The following is a 13,342-nucleotide window of genomic DNA, read 5'->3' on the forward strand; positions in this document are numbered from 1 at the left end:
TTTTATGTAGAGGGAAACCAAAACACCATTTACTTCAGTTAGGAGTGCTTCATAAGCGCACCCAAAAAACACGATGCGAATTGAAATAAGCCCACTCAAAGCTTATTCGTCTTCTTTCTACGCATATGGGAGCGAAAAAGAAGGTGTTTTGTTATTTTGGTCTCGTTACATACACTTTGCATTTTTGGGTCAATGTGCATTAACACCATAGAACACAACTTCAAATAAGCGAAATTCAAGGTTCTTCTTTCTATGTAGATGGAAGCCAAATCAACACTTTTTTGCTTTGTTTAAGCTTAATACACTTTGCTTTGCTATTTGTGGGGCAATGAGCACCGAAAAAACAAGCCAAACTTATATGTCCTCTTTCTATTGAGGTGGAACCAAAACACCTATGCTTGATTTGGGCAGAAAACAAACATTTTACGCTGCGATTTTTGGTTGAATGTGCATTCCAACCCCAAAAACACCAATTTTAAATAAGCCCAATCAGAGCGTTATTATCATCTTTTTATGTAGATGGAAACCAAAACACCATTTTGCTTCAGTTAGGAGTGATTCTGGTGCGCACCCAAAAAACACGATGCGAATTGAAATAAGCCCACTGATAGCTTATTCGTCTTCTTTCTACGCATATGGAATGGATTTGAAGGTGTTTTGTTATTTTGGTCTCGTTACATACACTTTGCGATTTTTGGGTCAATGTGCATTAACACCATAGAACACGACTTGAAATCAGCGAAATTCAAGGTTCTTCTTTCTATGTAGATGGAAGCCAAATCAACACTTTTTTGCTTTGTTTAAGCTTAATACACTTTGCTTTGCTATTTGTGGGGCAATGAGCACCGAAAAAACAAGCCAAACTTATATGCCCTCTGTCTATTGAGATGGAACCAAAACACCTATGCTTGATTTGGGCTGAAAACAAACATTTCACTCTGCCATGTTTGGTTGAATGTGCATTCCAACCCCAAAAACACCAATTTTAAATAAGCCCAATCAGAGCGTTGTTATCATCATTTTATGTAGATGGAAACCAAAACACCGTTTTGCTTGAGTTAGGAGGGATTCTGGTGCGCACACAAAAAACACGATGCGAATTAAAATAAGCCCACTCAAAGCTTTCTCGTCTTCTTTCTATGCATATGGATTGGATTTGAAGGTGTTTTGTTATTTTGGTCTCGTTACATACACTTTGCATTTTTCGGTCAATGTGCATTAACACCATAGAACACGACTTGAAATAAGCGAAATTCAAGGTTCTTCTTTCTATGTAGATGGAAGCCAAATCAACACTTTTTTGCTTTGTTTAAGCTTAATACACTTTGCTTTGCTATTTGTGGGGCAATGAACACCGAAAAAACAAGCCAAACTTATATGCCCTCTTTCTATTGAGATGGAACCAAAACACCTATGCTTGATTTGGGTAGAAAACAAACATTTCACTCTGCGATTTTTGGTTGAATGTGCATTCCAACCCCAAAAACACCAATTTTAAATAAGCCCAATCAGAGCGTTATTATCATCTTTTTATGTAGATGGAAACCAAAACACCGTTTTGCTTCATTTAGAAGTGATTCTGGTGCGCACCCAAAAAACACGATGCGAATTGAAATAAGCCCACTCAAAGCTTATTCGTCTTCTTTCTACGCATATGGGAGCGAAAAAGAAGGTGTTTTGTTATTTTGGTCTCGTTACATACACTTTGCGATCTTTGGGTCAATGTGCATTAACACCATAGAACACGAAGTAAGCGAAATCCAAGATTTTGCTTTCTATGTAGATGGAACCCAAAACAACCTGTTTTGCTTCGTTTAGTCTTATCACACTTTGCTATTTGTGGGAGAACGAACACCGAAAGAACAACCCAAACTTATATGTCCTCTTTCTATTGAGATGGAACCAAAACACCTATGCTTGATTTGGGCTGAAAACAAACATTTCACTCTGCGATTTTTGTTTGAATGTGCATTCCAACCCCAAAAACACCAATTTTAAATAAGCCCAATCAGAGCGTTATTATCATCTTTTTATGTAGAGGGAAACCAAAACACCATTTACTTCAGTTAGGAGTGCTTCATAAGCGCACCCAAAAAACACGATGCGAATTGAAATAAGCCCACTCAAAGCTTATTCGTCTTCTTTCTACGCATATGGGAGCGAAAAAGAAGGTGTTTTGTTATTTTGGTCTCGTTACATACACTTTGCATTTTTGGGTCAATGTGCATTAACACCATAGAACACAACTTCAAATAAGCGAAATTCAAGGTTCTTCTTTCTATGTAGATGGAAGCCAAATCAACACTTTTTTGCTTTGTTTAAGCTTAATAGACTTTGCTTTGCTATTTGTGGGGCAATGAGCACCGAAAAAACAAGCCAAACTTATATGTCCTCTTTCTATTGAGGTGGAACCAAAACACCTATGCTTGATTTGGGCAGAAAACAAACATTTTACGCTGCGATTTTTGGTTGAATGTGCATTCCAACCCCAAAAACACCAATTTTAAATAAGCCCAATCAAAGTGTTATTATCATCTTTTTATGTAGATGGAAACCAAAACACCATTTTGCTTCAGTTAGGAGTGATTCTGGTGCGCACCCAAAAAACACGATGCGAATTGAAATAAGCCCACTGATAGCTTATTCGTCTTCTTTCTACGCATATGGAATGGATTTGAAGGTGTTTTGTTATTTTGGTCTCGTTACATACACTTTGCGATTTTTGGGTCAATGTGCATTAACACCATAGAACACGACTTGAAATCAGCGAAATTCAAGGTTCTTCTTTCTATGTAGATGGAAGCCAAATCAACACTTTTTTGCTTTGTTTAAGCTTAATACACTTTGCTTTGCTATTTGTGGGGCAATGAGCACCGAAAAAACAAGCCAAACTTTATATGCCCTCTGTCTATTGAGATGGAACCAAAACACCTATGCTTGATTTGGGCTGAAAACAAACATTTCACTCTGCCATTTTTGGTTGAATGTGCATTCCAACCCCAAAAACACCAATTTTAAATAAGCCCAATCAGAGCGTTGTTATCATCTTTTTATGTAGATGGAAACCAAAACACCGTTTTGCTTGAGTTAGGAGGGATTCTGGTGCGCACACAAAAAACACGATGCGAATTAAAATAAGCCCACTCAAAGCTTTCTCGTCTTCTTTCTATGCATATGGAATGGATTTGAAGGTGTTTTGTTATTTTGGTCTCGTTACATACACTTTGCATTTTTCGGTCAATGTGCATTAACACCATAGAACACGACTTGAAATAAGCGAAATTCAAGGTTCTTCTTTCTATGTAGATGGAAGCCAAATCAACACTTTTTTGCTTTGTTTAAGCTTAATACACTTTGCTTTGCTATTTGTGGGGCAATGAACACCGAAAAAACAAGCCAAACTTATATGCCCTCTTTCTATTGAGATGGAACCAAAACACCTATGCTTGATTTGGGTAGAAAACAAACATTTTACGCTGCGATTTTTGGTTGAATGTGCATTCCAACCCCCAAAACACCAATTTTAAATAAGCCCAATCAGTGCGTTATTATCATCTTTTTATGTAGATGGAAACCAAAACACCGTTTTGCTTCAGTTAGAAGTGATTCTGGTGCGCACCCAAAAAACACGATGCGAATTGAAATAAGCCCACTCAAAGCTTATTCGTCTTCTTTCTACGCATATGGGAGCGAAAAAGAAGGTGTTTTGTTATTTTGGTCTCGTTACATACACTTTGCGATCTTTGGGTCAATGTGCATTAACACCATAGAACACGAAGTAAGCGAAATCCAAGATTTTGCTTTCTATGTAGGTGGAACCCAAAACAACCTGTTTTGCTTCGTTTAGTCTTATCACACTTTGCTATTTGTGGGAGAACGAACACCGAAAGAACAACCCAAACTTATATGTCCTCTTTCTATTGAGATGGAACCAAAACACCTATGCTTGATTTGGGCTGAAAACAAACATTTCACTCTGCGATTTTTGGTTGAATGTGCATTCCAACCCCAAAAACACCAATTTTAAATAAGCCCAATCAGAGCGTTATTATCATCCTTTTATGTAGAGGGAAACCAAAACACCATTTACTTCAGTTAGGAGTGATTCTGGTGCGCACCCAAAAAACACGATGCGAATTGAAATAAGCCCACTCAAAGCTTATTCTTCTTTCTACGCATATGGGAGCGAAAAAGAAGGTGTTTTGTTATTTTGGTCTCGTTACATACACTTTGCATTTTTGGGTCAATGTGCATTAACACCATAGAACACAACTTCAAATAAGCGAAATTCAAGGTTCTTCTTTCTATGTAGATGGAAGCCAAATCAACACTTTTTTGCTTTGTTTAAGCTTAATACACTTTGCTTTGCTATTTGTGGGGCAATGAGCACCGAAAAAACAAGCCAAACTTATATGTCCTCTTTCTATTGAGGTGGAACCAAAACACCTATGCTTGATTTGGGCAGAAAACAAACATTTTACGCTGCGATTTTTGGTTGAATGTGCATTCCAACCCCAAAAACACCAATTTTAAATAAGCCCAATCAAAGTGTTATTATCATCTTTTTATGTAGATGGAAACCAAAACACCATTTTGCTTCAGTTAGGAGTGATTCTGGGGCGCACCCAAAAAACACGATGTGAATTGAAATAAGCCCACTGATAGCTTATTTGTCTTCTATCTACGCATATGGAATGGATTTGAAGGTGTTTTGTTATTTTGGTCTCGTTACATACACTTTGCGATTTTTGGGTCAATGTGCATTAACACCATAGAACACGAAATAAGCAAAATCCAAGATTTTGTTTTCTATGTAGGTGGAACCCAAAACAACCTGTTTTGCTTACACTTTGCTATTTGTGGGAGAACGAACACCGAATGAACAACCCAAACTTATATGTCCTCTTTCTATTGAGGTGGAACCAATACACCTATGCTTGATTTGGGCTGAAAACAAACATTTCACTCTGCGATTTTTGGTTGAATGTGCATCCCAACCCCCAAAACACCAATTTTAAATAAGCCCAATCAGAGAGAGCGTTATTATCATCTTTTTATGTAGATGGAAACCAAAACACCATTTTGCTTCAGTTAGGAGTGATTCTGGTGCGCACCCAAAAAACACGATGCGAATTGAAATAAGCCCACTCAAAGCTTATTCGTCTTCTTTCTACGCATATGGGAGTGAAAAAGAAGGTGTTTTGTTATTTTGGTCTCGTTACATACATTTTGCGATCTTTGGGTCAATGTGCATTAACACCATAGAACACGAAGTAAGCGAAATCCAAGATTTTGTTTTCTATGTAGATGAAACCCAAAACAACCTGTTTTGCTTCGTTTAGGCTTATCACACTTTGCTATTTGTGGGAGAACGAACACCGAAAGAACAACCCAAACATATGTCCTCTTTTTATTGAGATGGAACCCAAACACCTATGCTTGATTTGGGCTGAAAACAAACATTTCACTCTGCGATTTTTGGTTGAATGTGCATTCCAACCCCAAAAACACCAATTTTAAATAAGCCCAATCAGAGCGTTATTATCATCTTTTTATGTAGAGGGAAACCAAAACACCATTTACTTCAGTTAGGAGTGCTTCATAAGCGCACCCAAAAAACACGATGCGAATTGAAATAAGCCCACTCAAAGCTTATTCGTCTTCTTTCTACGCATATGGGAGCGAAAAAGAAGGTGTTTTGTTATTTTGGTATCGTTACATACACTTTGCATTTTTGGGTCAATGTGCATTAACACCATAGAACACAACTTCAAATAAGCGAAATTCAAGGTTCTTCTTTCTATGTAGATGGAAGCCAAATCAACACTTTTTTGCTTTGTTTAAGCTTAATACACTTTGCTTTGCTATTTGTGGGGCAATGAGCACCGAAAAAACAAGCCAAACTTATATGTCCTCTTTCTATTGAGGTGGAACCAAAACACCTATGCTTGATTTGGGCAGAAAACAAACATTTTACGCTGCGATTTTTGGTTGAATGTGCATTCCAACCCCAAAAACACCAATTTTAAATAAGCCCAATCAGAGCGTTGTTATCATCTTTTTATGTAGATGGAAACCAAAACACCGTTTTGCTTGAGTTAGGAGGGATTCTGGTGCGCACACAAAAAACACGATGCGAATTAAAATAAGCCCACTCAAAGCTTTCTCGTCTTCTTTCTATGCATATGGAATGGATTTGAAGGTGTTTTGTTATTTTGGTCTCGTTACATACACTTTGCATTTTTCGGTCAATGTGCATTAACACCATAGAACACGACTTGAAATAAGCGAAATTCAAGGTTCTTCTTTCTATGTAGATGGAAGCCAAATCAACACTTTTTTGCTTTGTTTAAGCTTAATACACTTTGCTTTGCTATTTGTGGGGCAATGAACACCGAAAAAACAAGCCAAACTTATATGCCCTCTTTCTATTGAGATGGAACCAAAACACCTATGCTTGATTTGGGTAGAAAACAAACATTTCACTCTGCGATTTTTGGTTGAATGTGCATTCCAACCCCAAAAACACCAATTTTAAATAAGCCCAATCAGAGCGTTATTATCATCTTTTTATGTAGATGGAAACCAAAACACCGTTTTGCTTCATTTAGAAGTGATTCTGGTGCGCACCCAAAAAACACGATGCGAATTGAAATAAGCCCACTCAAAGCTTATTCGTCTTCTTTCTACGCATATGGGAGCGAAAAAGAAGGTGTTTTGTTATTTTGGTCTCGTTACATACACTTTGCGATCTTTGGGTCAATGTGCATTAACACCATAGAACACGAAGTAAGCGAAATCCAAGATTTTGCTTTCTATGTAGATGGAACCCAAAACAACCTGTTTTGCTTCGTTTAGTCTTATCACACTTTGCTATTTGTGGGAGAACGAACACCGAAAGAACAACCCAAACTTATATGTCCTCTTTCTATTGAGATGGAACCAAAACACCTATGCTTGATTTGGGCTGAAAACAAACATTTCACTCTGCGATTTTTGGTTGAATGTGCATTCCAACCCCAAAAACACCAATTTTAAATAAGCCCAATCAGAGCGTTATTATCATCTTTTTATGTAGAGGGAAACCAAAACACCATTTACTTCAGTTAGGAGTGCTTCATAAGCGCACCCAAAAAACACGATGCGAATTGAAATAAGCCCACTCAAAGCTTATTCTTCTTTCTACGCATATGGGAGCGAAAAAGAAGGTGTTTTGTTATTTTGGTCTCGTTACATACACTTTGCATTTTTGGGTCAATGTGCATTAACACCATAGAACACAACTTCAAATAAGCGAAATTCAAGGTTCTTCTTTCTATGTAGATGGAAGCCAAATCAACACTTTTTTGCTTTGTTTAAGCTTAATACACTTTGCTTTGCTATTTGTGGGGCAATGAGCACCGAAAAAACAAGCCAAACTTATATGTCCTCTTTCTATTGAGGTGGAACCAAAACACCTATGCTTGATTTGGGCAGAAAACAAACATTTTACGCTGCGATTTTTGGTTGAATGTGCATTCCAACCCCAAAAACACCAATTTTAAATAAGCCCAATCAAAGCGTTATTATCATCTTTTTATGTAGATGGAAACCAAAACACCATTTTGCTTCAGTTAGGAGTGATTCTGGTGCGCACCCAAAAAACACGATGCGAATTGAAATAAGCCCACTGATAGCTTATTCGTCTTCTTTCTACGCATATGGAATGGATTTGAAGGTGTTTTGTTATTTTGGTCTCGTTACATACACTTTGCGATTTTTGGGTCAATGTGCATTAACACCATAGAACACGACTTGAAATCAGCGAAATTCAAGGTTCTTCTTTCTATGTAGATGGAAGCCAAATCAACACTTTTTTGCTTTGTTTAAGCTTAATACACTTTGCTTTGCTATTTGTGGGGCAATGAGCACCGAAAAAACAAGCCAAACTTTATATGCCCTCTGTCTATTGAGATGGAACCAAAACACCTATGCTTGATTTGGGCTGAAAACAAACATTTCACTCTGCCATTTTTGGTTGAATGTGCATTCCAACCCCAAAAACACCAATTTTAAATAAGCCCAATCAGAGCGTTGTTATCATCTTTTTATGTAGATGGAAACCAAAACACCGTTTTGCTTGAGTTAGGAGGGATTCTGGTGCGCACACAAAAAACACGATGCGAATTAAAATAAGCCCACTCAAAGCTTTCTCGTCTTCTTTCTATGCATATGGAATGGATTTGAAGGTGTTTTGTTATTTTGGTCTCGTTACATACACTTTGCATTTTTCGGTCAATGTGCATTAACACCATAGAACACGACTTGAAATAAGCGAAATTCAAGGTTCTTCTTTCTATGTAGATGGAAGCCAAATCAACACTTTTTTGCTTTGTTTAAGCTTAATACACTTTGCTTTGCTATTTGTGGGGCAATGAACACCGAAAAAACAAGCCAAACTTATATGCCCTCTTTCTATTGAGATGGAACCAAAACACCTATGCTTGATTTGGGTAGAAAACAAACATTTCACTCTGCGATTTTTGGTTGAATGTGCATTCCAACCCCAAAAACACCAATTTTAAATAAGCCCAATCAGAGCGTTATTATCATCTTTTTATGTAGATGGAAACCAAAACACCGTTTTGCTTCAGTTAGAAGTGATTCTGGTGCGCACCCAAAAAACACGATGCGAATTGAAATAAGCCCACTCAAAGCTTATTCGTCTTCTTTCTACGCATATGGGAGCGAAAAAGAAGGTGTTTTGTTATTTTGGTCTCGTTACATACACTTTGCGATCTTTGGGTCAATGTGCATTAACACCATAGAACACGAAGTAAGCGAAATCCAAGATTTTGCTTTCTATGTAGATGGAACCCAAAACAACCTGTTTTGCTTCGTTTAGTCTTATCACACTTTGCTATTTGTGGGAGAACGAACACCGAAAGAACAACCCAAACTTATATGTCCTCTTTCTATTGAGATGGAACCAAAACACCTATGCTTGATTTGGGCTGAAAACAAACATTTCACTCTGCGATTTTTGGTTGAATGTGCATTCCAACCCCAAAAACACCAATTTTAAATAAGCCCAATCAGAGCGTTATTATCATCTTTTTATGTAGAGGGAAACCAAAACACCATTTACTTCAGTTAGGAGTGATTCTGGTGCGCACCCAAAAAACACGATGCGAATTGAAATAAGCCCACTCAAAGCTTATTCTTCTTTCTACGCATATGGGAGCGAAAAAGAAGGTGTTTTGTTATTTTGGTCTCGTTACATACACTTTGCATTTTTGGGTCAATGTGCATTAACACCATAGAACACAACTTCAAATAAGCGAAATTCAAGGTTCTTCTTTCTATGTAGATGGAAGCCAAATCAACACTTTTTTGCTTTGTTTAAGCTTAATACACTTTGCTTTGCTATTTGTGGGGCAATGAGCACCGAAAAAACAAGCCAAACTTATATGTCCTCTTTCTATTGAGGTGGAACCAAAACACCTATGCTTGATTTGGGCAGAAAACAAACATTTTACGCTGCGATTTTTGGTTGAATGTGCATTCCAACCCCAAAAACACCAATTTTAAATAAGCCCAATCAAAGTGTTATTATCATCTTTTTATGTAGATGGAAACCAAAACACCATTTTGCTTCAGTTAGGATTTATTCTGGGGCGCACCCAAAAAACACGATGCGAATTGAAATAAGCCCACTGATAGCTTATTCGTCTTCTATCTACGCATATGGAATGGATTTGAAGGTGTTTTGTTATTTTGGTCTCGTTACATACACTTTGCGTTTTTGGGTCAATGTGCATTAACACCATAGAACACGAAATAAGCAAAATCCAAGATTTTGTTTTCTATGTAGGTGGAACCCAAAACAACCTGTTTTGCTTACACTTTGCTATTTGTGGGAGAACGAACACCGAAAGAACAACCCAAACTTATATGTCCTCTTTCTATTGAGATGGAACCAAAACACCTATGCTTGATTTGGGCTGAAAACAAACATTTTACGCTGCGATTTTTGGTTGAATGTGCACTCCAACCCCAAAAACACCAATTTTAAATAAGCCCAATCAGTGCGTTATTATCATCTTTTTATGTAGATGGAAACCAAAACACCGTTTTGCTTCAGTTAGAAGTGATTCTGGTGCGCACCCAAAAAACACGATGCGAATTGAAATGAGCCCACTCAAAGCTTATTCGTCTTCTTTCTACCTATATGGAATGGATTTGAAGGTGTTTTGTTATTTTGGTATCGTTACATACACTTTGCATTTTTGGGTCAATGTGCATTAACACCATAGAACACAACTTCAAATAAGCGAAATTCAAGGTTCTTCTTTCTATGTAGATGGAAGCCAAATCAACACTTTTTTGCTTTGTTTAAGCTTAATACACTTTGCTTTGCTATTTGTGGGGCAATGAGCACCGAAAAAACAAGCCAAACTTATATGTCCTCTTTCTATTGAGGTGGAACCAAAACACCTATGCTTGATTTGGGCAGAAAACAAACATTTTACGCTGCGATTTTTGGTTGAATGTGCATTCCAACCCCAAAAACACCAATTTTAAATAAGCCCAATCAAAGTGTTATTATCATCTTTTTATGTAGATGGAAACCAAAACACCATTTTGCTTCAGTTAGGAGTGATTCTGGGGCGCACCCAAAAAACACGATGTGAATTGAAATAAGCCCACTGATAGCTTATTTGTCTTCTATCTACGCATATGGAATGGATTTGAAGGTGTTTTGTTATTTTGGTCTCGTTACATACACTTTGCGATTTTTGGGTCAATGTGCATTAACACCATAGAACACGAAATAAGCAAAATCCAAGATTTTGTTTTCTATGTAGGTGGAACCCAAAACAACCTGTTTTGCTTACACTTTGCTATTTGTGGGAGAACGAACACCGAATGAACAACCCAAACTTATATGTCCTCTTTCTATTGAGGTGGAACCAATACACCTATGCTTGATTTGGGCTGAAAACAAACATTTCACTCTGCGATTTTTGGTTGAATGTGCATCCCAACCCCCAAAACACCAATTTTAAATAAGCGCAATCAGAGAGAGCGTTATTATCATCTTTTTATGTAGATGGAAACCAAAACACCATTTTGCTTCAGTTAGGAGTGATTCTGGTGCGCACCCAAAAAACACGATGCGAATTGAAATAAGCCCACTCAAAGCTTATTCGTCTTCTTTCTACGCATATGGGAGCGAAAAAGAAGGTGTTTTGTTATTTTGGTCTCGTTACATACATTTTGCGATCTTTGGGTCAATGTGCATTAACACCATAGAACACGAAGTAAGCGAAATCCAAGATTTTGTTTTCTATGTAGATGAAACCCAAAACAACCTGTTTTGCTTCGTTTAGGCTTATCACACTTTGCTATTTGTGGGAGAACGAACACCGAAAGAACAACCCAAACATATGTCCTCTTTTTATTGAGATGGAACCCAAACACCTATGCTTGATTTGGGCTGAAAACAAACATTTCACTCTGCGATTTTTGGTTGAATGTGCATTCCAACCCCAAAAACACCAATTTTAAATAAGCCCAATCAGAGCGTTATTATCATCTTTTTATGTAGAGGGAAACCAAAACACCATTTACTTCAGTTAGGAGTGCTTCATAAGCGCACCCAAAAAACACGATGCGAATTGAAATAAGCCCACTCAAAGCTTATTCGTCTTCTTTCTACGCATATGGGAGCGAAAAAGAAGGTGTTTTGTTATTTTGGTATCGTTACATACACTTTGCATTTTTGGGTCAATGTGCATTAACACCATAGAACACAACTTCAAATAAGCGAAATTCAAGGTTCTTCTTTCTATGTAGATGGAAGCCAAATCAACACTTTTTTGCTTTGTTTAAGCTTAATACACTTTGCTTTGCTATTTGTGGGGCAATGAGCACCGAAAAAACAAGCCAAACTTATATGTCCTCTTTCTATTGAGGTGGAACCAAAACACCTATGCTTGATTTGGGCAGAAAACAAACATTTTACGCTGCGATTTTTGGTTGAATGTGCATTCCAACCCCAAAAACACCAATTTTAAATAAGCCCAATCAGAGCGTTGTTATCATCTTTTTATGTAGATGGAAACCAAAACACCGTTTTGCTTGAGTTAGGAGGGATTCTGGTGCGCACACAAAAAACACGATGCGAATTAAAATAAGCCCACTCAAAGCTTTCTCGTCTTCTTTCTATGCATATGGAATGGATTTGAAGGTGTTTTGTTATTTTGGTCTCGTTACATACACTTTGCATTTTTCGGTCAATGTGCATTAACACCATAGAACACGACTTGAAATAAGCGAAATTCAAGGTTCTTCTTTCTATGTAGATGGAAGCCAAATCAACACTTTTTTGCTTTGTTTAAGCTTAATACACTTTGCTTTGCTATTTGTGGGGCAATGAACACCGAAAAAACAAGCCAAACTTATATGCCCTCTTTCTATTGAGATGGAACCAAAACACCTATGCTTGATTTGGGTAGAAAACAAACATTTCACTCTGCGATTTTTGGTTGAATGTGCATTCCAACCCCAAAAACACCAATTTTAAATAAGCCCAATCAGAGCGTTATTATCATCTTTTTATGTAGATGGAAACCAAAACACCGTTTTGCTTCATTTAGAAGTGATTCTGGTGCGCACCCAAAAAACACGATGCGAATTGAAATAAGCCCACTCAAAGCTTATTCGTCTTCTTTCTACGCATATGGGAGCGAAAAAGAAGGTGTTTTGTTATTTTGGTCTCGTTACATACACTTTGCGATCTTTGGGTCAATGTGCATTAACACCATAGAACACGAAGTAAGCGAAATCCAAGATTTTGCTTTCTATGTAGATGGAACCCAAAACAACCTGTTTTGCTTCGTTTAGTCTTATCACACTTTGCTATTTGTGGGAGAACGAACACCGAAAGAACAACCCAAACTTATATGTCCTCTTTCTATTGAGATGGAACCAAAACACCTATGCTTGATTTGGGCTGAAAACAAACATTTCACTCTGCGATTTTTGGTTGAATGTGCATTCCAACCCCAAAAACACCAATTTTAAATAAGCCCAATCAGAGCGTTATTATCATCTTTTTATGTAGAGGGAAACCAAAACACCATTTACTTCAGTTAGGAGTGCTTCATAAGCGCACCCAAAAAACACGATGCGAATTGAAATAAGCCCACTCAAAGCTTATTCTTCTTTCTACGCATATGGGAGCGAAAAAGAAGGTGTTTTGTTATTTTGGTCTCGTTACATACACTTTGCATTTTTGGGTCAATGTGCATTAACACCATAGAACACAACTTCAAATAAGCGAAATTCAAGGTTCTTC

Source organism: Podarcis raffonei, chromosome 11 (assembly GCF_027172205.1).
Source record: "Podarcis raffonei isolate rPodRaf1 chromosome 11, rPodRaf1.pri, whole genome shotgun sequence".
Taxonomy (NCBI): domain Eukaryota; kingdom Metazoa; phylum Chordata; class Lepidosauria; order Squamata; family Lacertidae; genus Podarcis; species Podarcis raffonei.